Source organism: Microcebus murinus, chromosome 2 (genome assembly GCF_040939455.1).
Source record: "Microcebus murinus isolate Inina chromosome 2, M.murinus_Inina_mat1.0, whole genome shotgun sequence".
NCBI classification, from domain to species: Eukaryota; Metazoa; Chordata; class Mammalia; order Primates; family Cheirogaleidae; genus Microcebus; species Microcebus murinus.
Genome location: NC_134105.1, coordinates 6,544,031 through 6,562,306, shown reverse-complemented (window position 1 = coordinate 6,562,306; position 18,276 = coordinate 6,544,031).

Below are 18,276 nucleotides of genomic sequence, written 5' to 3'. Positions count from 1 at the left end.
ACACCGTACGATTCATTTATTTATGTGCACAATTCAGTGACTTTTAGTGTAGTCACAGGGCTGTGCGACCATCTAATGCTGGAATATTGCCGTCCCCCCCAAAACAGAAACCCCATACCCATTGGTCACTTCCCATTTTTCCCGAACCCCAGCCCCTGGCAGCCACTCACGTCCTCTCTGGCTCCGTGGCTTTGCCTCTTCTGGGCATTTGGTGTAAATGGAATCACACGCTGTGTGGGCTTTGTCGCTGGCTTCTTGCACAGTGTTTCCACGCTCACCCCCGTGGCGACAGGTACGGAAACCTCTTTCCTTGTTAGGTTGCTGAATGCCAGCCCACTGTGCGGGCGGGCCGCGTCTATTCACCCAGTCACTGGCTGGTGGCACTTGCGTTGTTTGTACTGTCTGGCTGTTACCATTAGTGTTGCTATGCAGGTTTTTATTTCTCTTGCATGGATACCCAAGAGTGGAATTGCTGGGTACGTGGTAATCGTGTGTGTAGCATAAAGCGATCGTGCCCTTTTCCACGTCCACCGGCAGGTAAGCAGGTTCCAGTTTCCCCGTCTCCTCGGTAACCCTTGCTACGACTGTCTCCTTGACGCTGGCCATCCTAGCGGCCGTGCGTCGGCATCTCACTGTGGTTTAGATTTGCATTTCCCTAATGACTGATGACATTGAGCCTCTTTTCATGTGCTTATTGGCCATTTGTTTATCATCCTCGGAGAAATGTCTATTCAGAGTCTTTTCCCATTTTAAAATTGGGTTATCTTTTTATTATCGAGTTGTAGTAGTTCTTTGTAAACTCTGGATACAGTCCTTATCAGATATGGTTCACAAGTGTTTCCCCCGATTCTCTTTACTTTCTTGATAGTGTCCTTAGACGCTCAAAAGTTTGTAATTTGACAAAGTCCAATTTCTCTCTCTTTTATGTTGTTACTGTGCTCTCGGCGCTGTACCTGAGAAGGCTTCGCCTAACCCAAGGTCCTGAAGACTTAACTCCCATGCTTTCTTCTAAGAGATTTGTAGTTTTATCTCTTCCATCTAGGCCCATGCGCCATTCGGAGTTAATTTGTGTGTGTGTTGCGAGCCAGGGGTCCCACTCCTTTCTTTTGTGAATGTCCAGTTGTCCCCTCACTGTGGCTGAAAGGACTCTGTCCCCTGGGAGGGCTGGCTTTGGGAACATCTCTCCCCTTGCAGGTCCCACTACCCGGCCCTCTGAGGTCCCACAGGGGCCGTGGCAAGCTGCCAGCCAGAGCCCCCCCCAGCCATCTCAGGGTGACCTTCTCTGGGGAGGGGGTCCAGAGGGACTCAGAGGGGGGTATGGCATGTGAGGGTGCCTGGGCACCACGAGGTGACCCAGGTCACGCACGGCACAGCTCTACCGGGCTGCCCTCTGCTCTCAGAGGGATTTGTGAAGGTCTGGGGGCTCCAGTCTAGAAGGAACGGCAGCCATGTCCCTTGCCACATGTTGGGACAAATGTTGGGGCAACAGGACAGTGTGAGTCAGCCAGACTCCCCCAAAGCCAACTGACCACGACTCCTCAATCCCCAAGAGGGCTTCTCTGTGCCAATGGGGACCGTCACCCGTGACTGCTGTGGTCCTGCCTCGGGGCCTGGGCACCTCCCGCAGCCCCGGGTGTGCTCGCGAGTGTCCCCTGCCCGTCCTGCTCCTGCGGCCTGCCAGGGCCGTGCGGAACCTGCCTGCTCCTCGCCTGTCCTCACCCGGAGAAGCCTGGACAGCCGGGCCAGAGGTTTGCACGCTGTGTGCCTGGGGGTCCCTGCAGGGCCAAGGGGCAGGACTTGGGGTCCCATGGTGAAAACAGATCTAATCCCCCTCCTTCATTTCGCAGCTGTGTGAACTGAAGCCCAGAGAGGAAGGGCCTTGTCCAAGGTCCCCACGGTGGGGCTGAACTAGATTCCCCAGTTCCTGTCCCCGCATCCTGGAGCTTCGTGGTCCCAACCCGCCACTGCTTCCCAAGCCCAGTCTGCACCCCCCATGCCCCTCACCCCTGTCGAGCTCGCTCCCCTGCTCCCCCTGCCTACTGGGGGCCACACTGATGAAATCCAGCAGTTTCCATGGGTTTCTGGGTCCCACCAAGCCCCCTGGCTGCTTTGGTTTGCAGTTGGTTTTGCGAGGAGGGGGAGAAAGAAAGGCACACGACGATCACTCTGCTGTGGGAAGGAGAAAATGAATAGCGGCTCCTTTATCTCTGAGTCCTTTTCATGCTTCAAATTCCCTCATCTCGTCCCAGATCTGCCTGCGGGGACTCGAGATGGACTTCCCCCGCCCAGATCAGCCTGCTGATTTGCCCACATCATCAGGTTTGTGTCAAGCACAAGGACCAGGTCCCTCGGGGAGGTGGCAACACCCGGGTGGGGGCATGGAGGAGGGGTCCCCTCCCGGTCAGGGGGTTGGATAGCTCTTCCTCTGGCCCACAGGAGGGGTGGAGGGTGGGGCCCGAACCCACCGTAGAAAGTGTATGTGCATGTGTGCATGCATGTGCATGCATGTGTGCGTGTGTGCATGTGTGCGTGTGTTGCGTGCATATGTGTGCACTTGCGTGTGTGCGCGTTACGTGCATATATATGTGCATGTGTGTGTCACGTGCATATGTGCATGTATGTGTGCATGTGTGTGTGCGTGTGTGTGAGTGCGTGTGTGCATGTGTGTGTGTATGAGCGAGCACTTTGGGTGAAGGGGCTGGCAGCTCAGAGTCTGGTGTCCCCTCCGGGTTGGGGCGTCCTCTGAGGCAGGGAGGTGGACATGGGCCCTCGGCAGGGAGCGATGGCGGCAGAGGGAGCGCAGTGCTCTGATGAAATGTGGATGGGGCCGTATGATCCTGGTACATGGTAGCTGGGGCTGCGGGCGGTGCTGGCTGGAGCCCCGGGGTTCATATATGTAATGGCCACGTTCAGTGACTCTCGCCCCCTCACCTCTGGTGCCCACTGTGTGTGGCTGTCACACACATCTCCCGAGGGCAGATAGGTGAAGGGGGGTGCAGTGGGGGCCTGGACACAGTCGGTTCTCTGGAGAAGGGGAACTGAGTGAGCTCCGTCCTGGGGTGGGGCAGGGATGCCCCGGACACTCGGGCCAGCTCCTTTCATCCCTCCCAGCACAGGGAGGGCTCCTGCCCCATTCCCCTGCGTCCCAGCGCTAGCCGGACAGGCAGGGCCCCCGAGTGTCGCCATTAGCTGGATGAAAGAGTCGAATCCCTGCAAACACTTGCTCTCTCCGGCTGTCAGCGGGCAGCATGATCTGAGCTGATCTCCGTGCTTGTGTTGTGGGCACGAATTCATTCACCGACCAGTGTTCATCGGGCACCCACCTCGTGCTAGGTGAAGTCTTGGTGGCCAAGGAGCTCACACCCAGGGCCAAAAGATTGCTGGTCTCGGAACATTTCAGAGGCAATTGATGTCTTAAACCAAGGAAGTGAGCCGGATGGTGGGCATGTTGGGTGCCGCAGTAGGTGGGTGGGGAAGAGATCTCTGGTTCAGGAAAAGGGAAGCGAGACTTCCGGAGTACTACCTTGTCTGAGCCTCACGTGGATGCGAGCCAGCCAGGGCAGGTGAGGAAGAGGAGACTCCAGTGACTCGTCCCAGCAGGCTTCAGGAGTTGGTGGCAGGGCTGTGGGTTGAAGTGGAAAATGTCATCCAGCCGCGGACAGCCTGGGCTGGGAGGGGCTAGAGCCTCCTGCCCCTGGACCACTCCCACAATTCTGTGGCCAGCTGCCGTCCCAGGTGGCCTGGAGTCGAGTGCCATGTGACAAGTGTCCAGGTGGAAAGCTGATGCTTCTAGGGAGAATAGGGCTGCTGGCCACCGAGAGACCCTAGCTACTGATGGGTGCCTGGCAGGACAAAAAGGATCCACCTGTGGTGTCCCAACCTGTCCCTTCCCGGCTTGCTAAAGAGGGTTCTGGCAACGTCGGCTCAGTTTCTCCTCCAACTTTACACCCTTCCACCGCCAGGGAGGCCCTTGTCTTCAGACTGGCTCTTTGTCTTTCTGGGATGCAGAATGGGGAGAATGGGGTGGGGTGGGGAGGAAAATCTGGGGTTCAGGAGTTGAGGGGGTTGGAGGGAGGAGGCGCTGCAGGAACCGACTGCAGTTTCTCTGTGTGTCCCCTTCAAAAGGTCTGAGACACGCAATTGACACACTTGAAATAATTCTAATTAACCTTGTGGTGGCTGGACTGTGTGTCTTCCGTCCGTGGCAATACTGACCACTTTCTTGGTTTTAGTTGGGTTCCGTGTCATTAGAACAAAGACAGAAATGAAACCTCACAGGACGTGAGTGTTACTATGCACCGCGTACGAGTGACGACTCTCAAACGCCCCGTGTTCCATCGGGTAACACCACTGTGCCTTTTCTCTCTTTCATATGGCGAGTTTTTGCCTCCTCGGGCTGCTATTTTCCTCCTCAGCGCTGACTGATAGAATTCCAATATTTGCTCTTCAACTCTGGGTTCTCGTAACTGCTGGTGAAAGAAATCTCAGCAAGATAAGATGTAAAAAAAAAAAAAAAAATCAAGCCTCCACTTTCCCTGCAGCTGGGAGGCAGACTCTAGTCCACATCAGAAAATCCGACCTCGCACACGCTCTCCCTGACAAAGAGCCTCACGTGGCTCCCCGACTCCAGAGAGGGGCGCAGACTCCACGGTGGGTACTTTTGCTCCTTAAAAAACCCCACGGTTGTGTTTGATTGTCTTACTTAATAACTTATTACGATGGCAGTGCTGTGTAAATGGCCACTCCTGTTTTCCGGAAGGTGGAAACACCTGTGAGTTGTCTTTGCAAAACCAGGGTGGGGGGGTGCTGTCCAGTGAAGCGGGCCTGGGTTTCTGTTGGGATTCGTAGCTAACGAGTTCCAGAACCTCCGTCTGGTTCGGGTTAACACGAGCGAAGTGCCGGGGCCTTACCTGGGTTATCTCGTTTAATCCTTGTGCAACAACTCCGTAAGACGGCGCTATTGTCCTCTTTCTCCTACAGACTGGACAGGGAGATGCTGTGAGACGGACGGAAGTACCCGAGGACACACGGTGGGCAGGGGCAGGGGCAGGGGCAGGGCCGGGTTTGAGCCAGGCGCCTGAAGGGCTGACGGTCCGAGGCAGCGTCGACCCTCTTAGCCGCAGCCCTGCACCGCCTGGGTGCGGGGAACTTCGCTTCTTCCTGTGCACGGATGTCTCCGGGAAGTGGGGGATGAAGAAACTGGGGTGTTGTGGAGCATCTAAGCAGTCAGAAAGGAGGAGAGACAAACGTGGGAGGCAGGCAGCTTCGGAGAGCCCGGGGAGGAAGGCACAGCGTGGTGAGGAAGAGGAGCAGAACTGAGAGCATTCCTGGGTCGGGGTCCAGGAGGCTGAGAGGGGCGGGGTGGGTCCGTCTGAATGACTCGGGTGGGCCTGGTGGGTGGAAGGCACAGGGACCTCAAGCCAGGGACATGGCTCAGCTCAGGGGGTACAAGGAAGACTCGGTGAGAGATGACCCTGGACGTGTGCAGCACGAGACCTGCTTGGGAGGCCTTGCTCGGAGGAGCAGCCGGCTCAGCGGGTGAAGAAGGGCAGATTTGCAGAAGAGCATGTGCCTCTGCCGAGCCAGCCGGGCGAGTGAGGCTCCGTACCTGGAACACACCTACTTGGGCATGGCCTGGGTCGCACGATCACTCCTCCCCGTAATGAAAGTTGATGCACTTCAAGAAGGCAGGCACCAGGGCAGTTCTTCAGGGTAAGACGCAGCTCCTGGTAGCCTAGTGACCTCCCCACCTTCCTCCTGATTCCTGCGGGAACTACCCTTCCCCATCACACACCCGCATGCACGCACACACGTGCACACACACATGCACACACACACGGATCCAGTCATCTTTTGCTGCATAACAGGTCACCCAAAACTTAGTGGCTTAAAGCAACCAATTTAGGCCGGGCGCGGTGGCTCACGCCTGTAATCTTAGCACTCTGGGAGGCCAAGGCGGGAGGATCACTTGAGGTCAGAAGTTCGAGACCAGCCTGAGCAAGAGCAAGACCCTGTCTCTACTAAAAATAGAAAGAAATTAGCTGGACAACTAAAAATATATAGAAAAAATTAGCCAGGCATGGTGGTACATGCCTATAGTCCCAGCTACTTGGGAGGCTGAGGCAGGAGGATCACCTGAGCCTAGGAATTTGAGGTTGCCATGAGCTAGGCTGACACCACGGCACTCTAGCTCAGGCAATAGAGCGAGACTCTGTCTCAATAAAAAAACAAACAAACAAACAAAACCAATTTATTCTCACAGATTCTATGGGTCAGAAATTGGGAAAGGGCTCAACAGGGATGGCTTGCGTCTGCTTATACAATGTCTCCGTCCTCACCTAGCAGGACTCAGTCTTGGGGCAAGAATCATCTTGAGGAGAAGCCACTCATATGTCTGGTGGTTGATGTGGCTTGTTGGCTTGGACCTCACCTGGGACTGTTGGTCAGAACACCTGCACCTGGCCTCTCTGTGTGGCTTGGGCTTCCTCCCAACATGGTGGCCTTGACCTTCTCCAGTGGGGCTCAGGGCTCCAGAGGTGAGTGTCTCGAGAGGCAAGCAGTGAAAGCTGCCAGTTTCTAACACTGGACTTAGAAATGAGGCAGTGTCACTCTTGCCCTATTCTGCTGGTTACAGAAGCCACAAAGGTCCACCCAGTTTGAAGGGGAAGGGACAGAAACCCGAGTGTGAGATGGGAGGAGGGTTTAAAACAGTTCACTGTGCCCTGGTTGCAGCTACTCTGAATTTCGTGAGACAGATTGCCGTCCTGCACCACAAGTTACATGGAGCAGATTTATTACTTACAGGTAGACAGCAAGGACAAAAGAAGCCTAGGACCCATTGTGAGTGGGTCCCTCCCAGGCTCAGGAAAGCGGCCTGGGGTGGATGCTCTGTTGCATGTGCCTCACCTGCCCCACAGCCGAGGGACCCGGAAGGAAGTGTGATTCGCTGGCTAGAGCTGTGGAGGACCTCCTGCTTGCAGGGGAGAGAGGAACGCAGCCCGCTGTCCAGGGCGGGTCCTCCCTAACTCAAAATGCGACATTCCCTGGAAGGGACAGGGATGAGACCTGAGCTACTTCAGGCAATTCCTCCTTATCTCAGAATATTGCCTGTCCAGCTCATTCTCCAGTTATTTTTGAGAACTATGAGTACAAAGAGGAGGAGAACCGTTTGTCCAAGGCCGCCTGGAGAGCTGCCCTGCAGAGTGTCAATGTCACATATAAGAAAAGCATGTGGGGTGGGAGATACCCTGGGGTCCCTCTTGGGAAAATACAGCACACGTACGCTCGATCTCGGCATGATTGCCCACCCCTCCTTCCCACCAAGTGGCCCCCTAGGCTAGGCCATCAGAAATGCTCAGGGATGGACATGTGACCCAAGCAGGGCCGCTGGAATTTTTCCTGATGTTGGTCTGTGAATTTGGGAAAGGAATTTTCTAGGAGGATGAGAGTCTGGGCCTGCTGGTGACTGTCTTGGCTTCCGGCTGGGGAGAGCCTGCCTGCTGAGCCGTTCCGGACGCCTTCGAGCTGAGAGTGAGGGAGGCAGAGGTCTGGCTACACTGCCTGAGCCTCCGGGGAACGTCACGTTCCTAACTGGGTCCTGTCCAGGAACTTCTTGTTTCTGGCACAACTGAAAGAATTCTTACCAACAGAGCAGGGGACAGAGAGGTGACTATGCCACAAATGTAATCAAAGGACCAGGGCTTTGAGCCGCAAGACTCATTCTGTGCAGGAAAATCCTCCTCCAGAGGGGAGGCAGAATATCTCCAGGGGAGAAATATTGGGAAGATGCTTTGGGGGAGTCCACACCCTCATGGGGTATGTCACCCCCATTCCTTCCTCTCCTCCCACCATGATTTCATTCCCTGTAGAACCCAAGAATCATGAGACGACATGGAAGTCGGGTGACGAGGGCAGCTGCTTTCCACTCCCGTGATACTGAGCAAGTCACCTGGTCTTTTCCAGCCTCAGTGTTCTCCCAGGAGCCGTGGACTTGGGGGCTGTCGTGAAGATTGAGCGAGATGATCGTGGGGAACCCTGGGCGCAGGCGGGGTGCCCGGTGAACTCGTGAGGCCTGGAAACTGTTCCATGAGCTCTTCCCGTGGGCAGCACGAAGGAGGCGGTCTCGGCATCAGCCCTGCCCAGCCCCTCTCTCTGCAGCCCGTGGAAGTGCTGGGATGACAAGAGGCTCTCCCAGATTTACACGTCCAGCGAACAGCAATTTCCATAACAAACAGGCGCACACAGGCGGGAGTCAGATTCCTCCAGGGCCCAGGAGCTGCAAAGGGAACATCTACTACATCGGGACTGGTGGATAAAGTCCAGAGTCCTCCTCCCCTTCCTCATGGTAATGAGCTGACAGATTCCAATTACAAGCCCCGTGGACAGGGCTGCATGATGAAGCTTGACAGTGGCCTTGCAGCCGAAATAGCAAGCCGTACCGGGAGTCTGCATGGAGCACCCACGTTGTCACAGCCCTGGCGCACCTCCTGGTCCTGGCGAGGCCAGAGAGCTTCCGCCCAGCAGGGGCCGGAAGGGGTGGGGAGGAGGGGAAGGGGATGTCAGGGGAGTGAGGTGAGGAAGGCCGTGCAGAATGTACTGTGATGGGATCTAGGCTTCCTCTGCCTCAAGCAGTTTGTACATTTGTGAATAGTCCTATAGGACCTTGAGGTCTCAGTGTTCCCATCCTGAAAAATGGGTACAAGGATACAGGCTTTCCAGACTTATTGAGGGTTTGAGAAGGACCAGAGGAGACACTCAGGCGTGGAAGCAAAAGCAACGTGGGAGATGCAGGTCCTAGGGCATCTGCAGATTTGCAGACGGCTGGGGCTGGAGGATCGTGGAGTTCCAATGAACCCCTTGTTTCGCTGTTGAGTAGAATGAGGCCCAGAGAGAGGAAGGGATTTGCCTGTCATCTTCCAGCGAATTAGTGAGTGAGATGGAATCGGGCACTGGGGCCCTGGTGCGAGGCCAAGTGGCCTTGGTCCCCCACATTGTCCAGTTTGCTTCCTTCTTGGCAGTCACACTGAGCACAGATCCCCAAGGCACCTGTGGCTGGTGAGTCCAGTGGGTAGAGCTGGGCCTTGTCCACTGTGCGTCCACGGTCTCTTTGGTCCTCTGGCTGGTCCAGGAGGTGACAGCCCTGTTGTATTAATGTTTTAAATGCCATGTGTGTTAATGGTTTCATTCACCGCATAACTGACGGTGTGCGGTCTCCCCACTGTGGGCATCCCATCAGCTTCAGCCAATCCTTCCCACCGGCCGTGGAGAGCTTTGCTTTTCTCAGACGATGAGTCCCGAGCAGTGGATCAAGTGCTCTGCGTGTCCCCACCCCCCCCTGGCGTGGTAGCCCATGAGTTGAAAGAGTCTGAGAAGAACTGGCATAAAAGCGGCGACAGGTTCTATTTCTAGATGAGCCACGTAGCTCTGAAGCTGCTGTTAGCTCAAATAGCTAAACCGTAACACGTGACCCTGTGCATGTTCTCTCATTGCATCCCGCCAACGTGTGGCCCGGCCTCGAGGGGGACTGGAGGAAGGGAGCTCAGTTGGCTCAGAGAAGTGCAGCCTTCCTTTTGGAGGTGAAATGGCACTGGTGGGAGGTGAGGAGACGTTCTCATCACCGTCAGTCTGGCTTGGTCCCCCAGCTTTTCCACCCACCTCCCCAGCCCCTTCTGCACACGGCAGTTGCATCAGTCCGGGTTCTCCAGAGGAGCAGAGCCGACAGGAGATAGATGCATGTACGCACATCTCTCCTATTTATGTGTATAAAGAGATTTATTACAAGGAACCCACTCATGTGATGCTGGAGGCCGACAGGCCCTGAGATCCGCAGGCAGCAAGCTGGAGGGGCAGGAGACCTGCTGGTGCAGTTACAGTTCAAGTCCAAAGGCAAGAAAGAACTGATGTCCCAGCGGGAGGGCAGCCAGGCAGGGGGCATTTCCTCCTCCTTGCAGGAGGGTCAGCCTTTTTGTTCTATTCAGATCTTCAACTGGCTGGTTGGGCTCCACCTGCGTTCAGGAAGGCGCTCTGCTTTGCTCAGTCTGCTGATTCATTCAGAAGCACCCTCACCGGCGCACCCGGAGTAACGTTTGACCAAAAGTCTGGGCACCCTGTGGCCCTATCAAGTTGACATATTAAATTAACCATCACAGCAGCGTGAAAAGCAGGTTGTTTTGAACATAAGTCAGATCACATCATCTCTAAGTCAGATCACATCACCCAAACTCCTTCTGTGTCCTGCAGGACCCATGTGATCAGGTCCCCCTCCCCTGGCCTTATTTCCCCCAGGATCCTCCCCCCACCCCCCGTCACTCTGCTCCATGAACACTGGCTCCTCCTGCCCTCTGAACACGCCACATTTGTTTCCACCTCCGCGGCACCTCTCCCGTGGCTACACTGTTTTCTTGGGCTGCATTTCTGCTAGATCTTCACAAGTCTGGCTCCTTCCCAAGTTCAAGTCAATGCCTACATTGCCTCCCTGAGAGGCCTTCCCTGACCACCCTGGCCAAGGCGGCCCTCACTCGGTCACTACACTGCCCACTACCCTGCTTGTTTTTCCTATCACTTAAAGCAAACTAAAATTCTCCTACTTATTGACATGTTCATTGTTTATTGTTTTTCCCTTCAACTAGAACGTAAACGCCATGAGAGCAGGAATGTATTTAGTTTATCACTGAATTTCCTGGTGCCCAGAAGGCTCTCAATAAATATTGGTGGAAAGAATGAATGAATGAATTCATATGTGAGTTAATTCGTATATTTTAAAGGAAAGATTTACAAAATACCTTCTCTTTGCCCTCTTGGAGAGGAAAGCATTCTTGTGTCCAGGTTTTGGAAAATAAGGTTTGTGCCCCAGGGGTTCTGTTCTTCTGTTCGTGTGCTCCCCTGACAGTTCCATCTGTGAGAAATCCCACTTACCTGGGCATTCCCTGAAGTTCGGGTCCATTGGGAAACACCTGGATTGGAGGAGGGAGGAGGCAGTGGAAGGGAGGTAAATGTTGGATGCTTTCCAAACCAATCTTCTCATCACACATACATTTTTAATGCTGTCAGAAATTTAATTTGTTATACAAAGCTGGAAGCAGTAGCGTTGTGTGTAAATAGCAAACCGTGGGAAGATTGCTCTCCTCAAATACGTTTTGCCAACCCGGTCTATTTCCATATCCATTTAATGCATGGGTTGCTGTCCCTGGTGCTGAAATAATAGAATCAGCCAGGCGTCTGGGCTCTGGGAGGAGCACACCTCTGCCTGAAGTTCTGGAACCCCCCACCCCCACCAACACACACACATACACACACACCCCAGGAGCTGCCCAGCAGCATGTGGTCACTGTGTCCGGCCATTGTTGGGTCCCACTGCGATGATGGCTGCTGGAAATCACAAAGCTGGACTATGGTTCCATTCTCCTTTGGCATCTCTTGAGCTCACCCAGGAGCTGCCGCAGCCATTCAGCTCCACTCGAGAGGGAGTGGCAGGGCTTTGGGCTGCTGAGCCCTTTGGCAGCTCCACAGGGCATGCCCTGCCTCAGGTGTTGCGAGCCACGTCAGTGATGCCACGAGAAAGGGCAGAGGGGCCACCGATCTCAGTTCTATACTCCCCATGGCACCTGCCTGTCCAGCGTTAGGCTCTGTGGTCTGTAGTGGTCCCTCTGCCTGAGAACCCCATGTGCACAATGGGCAGCTACGGCTCCCTTTCCCTCAAGATGGAAAAGAAGGAACAAGCCCTGTCAATCTTGTGGCCCTCCAGATGCAAGTGACAGGTGGCAATTTAAATTTCAGAGTTGTGGGATGATGATTTAAAAATATTTATTAAAGTTTATGAGGTATGACATATAAAGTACACACATCTTAAGTACACAGCTTAAAGAATTTGTGTGTGTGTAACCACCAGTCAGATGAAAATACCTGATATTCCCAGCATTTCCCACCCCTCCAGCATGCCACCTAACAGGCAGCACCTTCCACCAAAAGTCACCACTTTTCTGACATCTGTCACCACAGATTAGTCTTTCTTATTCTCAAACTGTATATAAATGGATTATTCAGTATGCACTCTTCTGAGTCCACTTCTTTCATTCAACATTATGTCATGTTGATTCACCCATGTAGTTGCATATCAGTAGTTCATTCTTTCTTCATCGCTCTATAATACTTGGTGTGAACAAGTCACAGTTTATTTATGGATTCTACCGTTGATGGATATTTGAGTTGTTTCCAGATTGAGGCTATCATGAATAAAGCTGTGAACATCCTAGTGCATGTCTTTTTTATTTTAGTTTTTATTTTTTTGAGACAGAGTCTCACTCTGTAGCCCAGGCTAGAGTGAGTGGGTGGCGCCAGCCTAGCTCACGGCAACCTCAAACTCCTGGGCTCAAGCGATCCTCCTGCCTCAGCCTCCCTATTAGCTGGGACTACAGGCATGTGCCACTATGCCCGGCTATTTTTTTTTGTATATATATTTTTAGTTGGCCAATTAATTTCTTTCTATTTTTAGTAGAGACGGGGTCTGGCTCTTGCTCAGGCTGGTTTCAAACTCCTGACCTTGAGTGATCCTCCCGTCTCAGCCTCCCAGAGTGCTAGGATTAGAGGTGTGAGCCACCGTGCCCGGACGGTGCATATCTTTTTGATGGACAGAGCACTCCTTTATGTTGGATATTTACCCAGGTGTAGAATGGCTACTGTACACCTATGTTTCCAAAGTGGTTGTATCAATTTACCATCATTTCTTGAAAAAATTTCTTCTTCCTGCTTTTGTCTTTTCTGTGTTCTCTCTCTCTCTCTCTCTCTCTCTCTCTCTCTCTCTCTCTCTCTCTCTCTCTCTCTCTCTCTCTCTCTCTCTCTCTCTCTCTCGATACAGGGTCTTACTCTGTCACCCAAGCTGGAGTGCAGCGTGCTCACTGAAACCTCAAACTCCTGGGCTCAAGTGGGCCTCCTGCCTCAGCCTCCTGAGTAGCTGGAACTACAGGTGTGCGCCACTGCACCCAGCTAATTTTTCAATTTTTGGTAGAGACGGGGTCTCCCTCTTGCTTAGGCTGGTCTCAAACTCCTGACCTCAACTGATCCTCCTGCCTCAGCCTCCCAGAATCCTAGGATTATAGGCGTGAGCCACTGCACCTGGCCCTTTTGTGTGTTCCCTTGATCAACGGAGATGTTCTAGGGGCAGTTTCTGTTTAAAGAATTGTGCTTTGGAGTTTTCTAGGGCACTCTATTGATCAATATCGATTAGATGACTATTCCCTACTAATCTCTGCCTAGAAACCAGAGCCATTCTTCTCTCACACCTTTCTTCTCTTTGGCTATCGCTGCGACTGACTCCTGTAATGGAATGTGAATGAATCACAGCTGGTGCAGGTGTTATGAATGGTGCAGCGTTTGGAATGAACGACCTCTTCTTCCTCCACGCCCAGGCTGGAACATGCCTGAGAGAAGAATCCGGCCAAGGACAGCCAGGGGCATGGACTTCAGCCCAGTGCCACGAGGGGTCCTGGAGCCCCAGACACACAAGGACAGCTGAAAATCTGCAAGGAGCTTTGTGCTTCGAGAACGGAGGTGGTGGGGTGGTGGGCTGGGGGCACATGGCAGGGGACGAGCCAGCTCCTTCTCCTTTGTTCTCCTTTCTCATCTTTTCCTGAGATTTTATGAGACTTGGGGGCAATATATCTACTGCTAATGCACAGTGCTTAGATCATTTTAAGGCTCCAACTGGGACTGCATTACAGACAACTCCACCATCTCAGGGTGCACACGGAGTGCTTTGCAGGCTGCCCTACACATCGATCCACTCATTACAGGACCCGGTGCCCGGAGTTTGCCTCATCCTGCTGGCTGTCCTCTCTGACACTGGGGTCACGAGATTTCCCATTACATGCTTACTCCTCTGTGCAGTCTCTCTCTCTCTCTCTCTCTCTCTCTCTCTCTCTCTCTCCCTCTCCCTATCTGCTTCTCTCTCTGTCTGTCTGTCTGTCTGTCATCCTCCTCACTCCTTTCCCCTGCATCTCTCTCCACTTCTCCTCCCGCTCCCGTCTTTGCTGTACTTTTTGGAGAAAAAGGCTCTAGATTCAGAACATCCCAAATGGCTGGCGCAGAATAAATGAGGCTCCCGTGTCCCCTTGAGATGGAGCCAAAGGTCCTCACGGCCCCCAGAGCAGGAGCGGGGACGGGTAACGCCCTGCGCTTTGTGAGACAGGAGCAGCCGGGGCTATGCCCGCAGCGTCGCAGACCTTCCGCCCTGCCCGTGTGAGCTCGGCTCGGCTGGGCTGAGGGTTACAGGGCTCAGAACTTAGGATGAGGAGGGGGCGCAGAACGCTTTGTGGCACAACTTGGCTGGGCTTCCCTTGGCCAGGAGAGATGGGAACAAGCCAAGCATGGTGGGCCAAGAGGGGGTGCAGAGTTCACCCTGGGGGCCCCGGGAACATGCTTTTGGGGGGCTCCTGAGTAGAAGCTGCGGGACTGGGAGTGAGAACTCTGTCTGTCTCAAGGTTAACTCCCCCATTAGCCACCAAGGCTACCTGCAGTTCATACAGGAAATGAGCTCAAAAGCTGCCAGGGCTGAGGGAGTCTCCCGGGCCCCCCGCCCCTCCGGCCTGAGCACGCCCACCGTCAGCACTTCGCCTCTGCACGCGGATCAATAGGGCCCTCGGCTGTGACCTCAGGTTCAATTATGGCTCCAATTATGGAATAAAGAGGCTGTTATCACACACCTACCTCTTATTAAAAATGCCGCACTGGGGGCTGGCAGGGACTGGACCTGGGGGGAATCATTAGCCCACTAATTTGAAATCAATTTAAAGTGCATTTGCTTAATGGTATGAGCATTGTGAGTTATCTATAAATTGTTCATTTAGTTGAACTTCACACCAGATTTTCATTTTATAAATTGCATTTTCGGGTTGGCAAATTCGAGTGTGTATGTGTCCTTCCTCTCCCCTCCACCCTTGCCTTTTCCAGTTTTCTTTAAAAAAAAAAGCGTGATCATTTGAATTTGTGATCTTATGCTGCTCAAAAGTCTTTGGTGTTTGAAGCAATTAGGGAAGGAAAGGGAGGTTGCAAAGAGGTGGCACCCTGTGACCCACCCAGGCACCAGTGGCAGTTTGGGGAGGAGGGTGGAGCAGAGCCAGGGGCCTGGAGGAGCTGACCTGTCCCCCGAGCTGGCTCTGCCTGGCTCAGAGCGGGAGGTGGCCCTGCCCTCTCTCTGCAGGCCACTGCCTCCGTCTGGACCAGGAGACAGGAGGCTGCGCCCAGGAAGCACTCCCCAGGGTGGGTGAGCTCGGGGTGGCTGAGGCCCGTGTGTTCTTTACGGCAACTGCCATGGGAACGAGGACGTTGGCTGAAGTGGCAGCTTTTTCACCGTGGACCTTCAAAGATGAGGTGGCACAGGGCGGGCCCTTATGGGCAGGGGCTCTCCATATTAGAGCAGTTGGAATTCATTAGACTCTTCCCGAGCTCCTGCTACACACCAGGCACTGTGCTCGACACGGGAGCTCAAATCACCACTCGCTTTTACGGAGCCCTTACTGTGTACGTGCTCTGTGCCAAGCAAGCGCTTTATCAACCTTGCCTTATAATCCTCACCAGAACACGAGGTTAGGCACATCATCGGCCCTGTGCCTTATAATCCTCACCAGAACACGAGGTTAGGCACATCATTGGCCACTGAGGGGTTGGTTATTTGTAAAAATGGCCCTAAGGGTTCCCCTCCCTGCATCCCCGCCCCTTTGCAACATGACTCTGAAGCTCCTCCCATCCAGAGGTAGAGCCTCTCCCCCCACCACGTGAATCTGGCTGACCCTGGCTGCCTTTATGACGCTGTGCCGCTCTGATGGGGCCTGGGGAGGTGTGTTAGCCCCCCAAGGCCACCGTAGCTAAGCACCGTCACCATTTGGCTTGGACGACAGAAGTTTATTGTCTCAAGTTCTGGAGGCTACACGTCTGAAATCAAGGTGCCAATGCCCATGTCCCCTCTGAAACCTGTAGGGGTCCTTCCTTCCTTGCTTGCTTCTTCCTAGATTTTTTTTTTTTTTAACTAGAGTTTTAGAGACAGAGTGCTGGGATTATGGGCATAGGAAAGCCACTGCGCCTGGCATTTCCGATATTCTGATGGTCTGTTGACAATCCTTGGCTTGTGGATGCATCACCCCGGTCCACCATCTTTATGTGGCATTTTGTCTGTGGGACATTTCATCATCTTCCCTCTGTGTGTGTCTGTGTCCAAATTTCCCCTTTTTATAAGGCTGCCAGTTGTATTAGTTTTCTGGGGCTGACATAGCAAAGTACCACAGCATGGGTGGCTTCGACAACCCAGAAATTGATTCTCTCACAGTTCTGGGGGCTGGAGGTCCCAGATCCGGGTGTCACAGTGTTGGTTTCCCCTGAAGCCTCTCCTTGGCTTGCATGTGGCTGTCCTCTTGCCGCCTCTTCACGTGGTTGTCACCCTGTGCTTATGTGCCCCTGCTGTCTCTCCAGTTGTCCTAATCTCCTCTTCTTATAAGGACAGCAGTCATATAGGATCAAGACACATCCTTATTTTAACTTAGTCACCTCTTTAAAGACCCTATCTCCAAATACAGTCACATTCTGAACTACTGGGGGTTGGGACTTCAACATGTCTTTTGGGGGAACATCATTCAGCACATAGTACTCATTCTTCAGGAACACTGACGTTGCCTGTGAACAAGCCCAAGCCAGTGTGCTGGGTGGTGAGTGACTTATGGCCCTGTGAGCCCTGTCCCCCACACTGACAGCCAGCCAAGTCCCCAGAGCACAGCCACCCTGCCAACCTACATCTGACTGCAGGTGCATGAAGGACCCTGCCAGGAACAGAAGAACCATCCAGCTGAGCCCAGCTTCTTTTGTGACAGAATAATGAGCTAAATACATGGTTGTTGTCTTAAGCCACTAGATTTTGAAATGGTTTGTTAAGCAAGAAACTATTGATATGCTGAGTCTCAGAGAGAGTAAGAGGATTGCACAAGGTCACACAGCTACAGGTGGAACCCAGAGAGCCTGATGGTCTGATCACACCATGGGGACAGTATGTGTCCTAAGGTATAAGGTTCTGCTGAACTGTCCCTGGGACAAAGTGCCCCAGAGCCCCTAGGTGGGGCCTCTGGAATTCAAGGTGGCTGATCCAGGTGGCTCAGCTTCATCATTTGCTGTGAGCTCCTGGAAGAAGTCACTTTACCTTGCTAACTGTCAGTTTTCTCATCTGTTAAAAAAATGGAGTGGTGACATGCATGCCTTGCAAAGTTGTGAGGCACCAAGCAAGGCAAAGGCAGTGCTGTGCCCAGTTCTGATGAGATCACTCCAACTTTGTAGGTAGGTAGACTGAAGCTTGCAAGGGTAGAACATGTGTCCAGTCAAAGGAACTGGGGAAGTCGTAGAGCGTTCGTGTCTTCTCCCCTAGTCGGGGGAGAGAGCTGAGTAGCAAGTCATTCACACAGGGCAAAGGAATGACAAAGTGCTGTGTGTCACATCCCAGGACGACTAACCCAGACTTGGGCAGCAGGGAGGGCTTCCTGGAGGGAGCAGAGTCCTTAAGGCGAAGGAGGCGCAGGAGGGGGCAGCAGGTGCGGCAGGAAAGCTCAGGCGGGAGAGCAGCCCACTCCAGGCTGGAGCTGAGCTGCACAGCCCACCCTGGGGAGGGATTTCGGTTTGGCCAACGCTTGTGCGAAGTGGAGGCAGCAGTGTGAGACACCAACGGAGAAGCTGCCAGTGAGGCCCTAGAGGGCCTTGAAGGCCGTATGAAGAAACTTCAACTCAATTCTGGAGCTCACAGATAGCGCTTCATCCACTATTGCTGCAAAACGCCGCGCGACGAACCTCTCCAAACTCAACGGCTTTAAACAATGATCACTTGTTGGCATCAGCTGGGGTCGGCTCACCCATTCTAGGACCAACGGGCTTGGCTCTAGGCCACAGACGGGCTCAAGTCAGTTCCACGCGTCTCTCAGCCCCCTGGAACCCGAGGCTCGCTGGGGCGCATTCTTCCCAGGGAGGGCAGGAGCACAGAGGGCAGGTCCCCTCACACGGGCACATTTCAAGCCTCTGCTTCCCGACATCCAATGGACAACAGAAGTCACACGGCCAGGCCCAACATCAATAGGACAAGAAAGCGTATTTCACTCCCAGCTAGAGAGGGACTCTCAGGGGAGAGAACAGTTCCCATCCACTGGAGTGCTTTGCGACGCCAAGTGCATAACTGCTCTCCGAAGTTGGGAGAAATCTGTTTGATAACGAGGCTGGTGACAGTGATGGTGGCTTAGCAGGTATCTGATTCTAAGC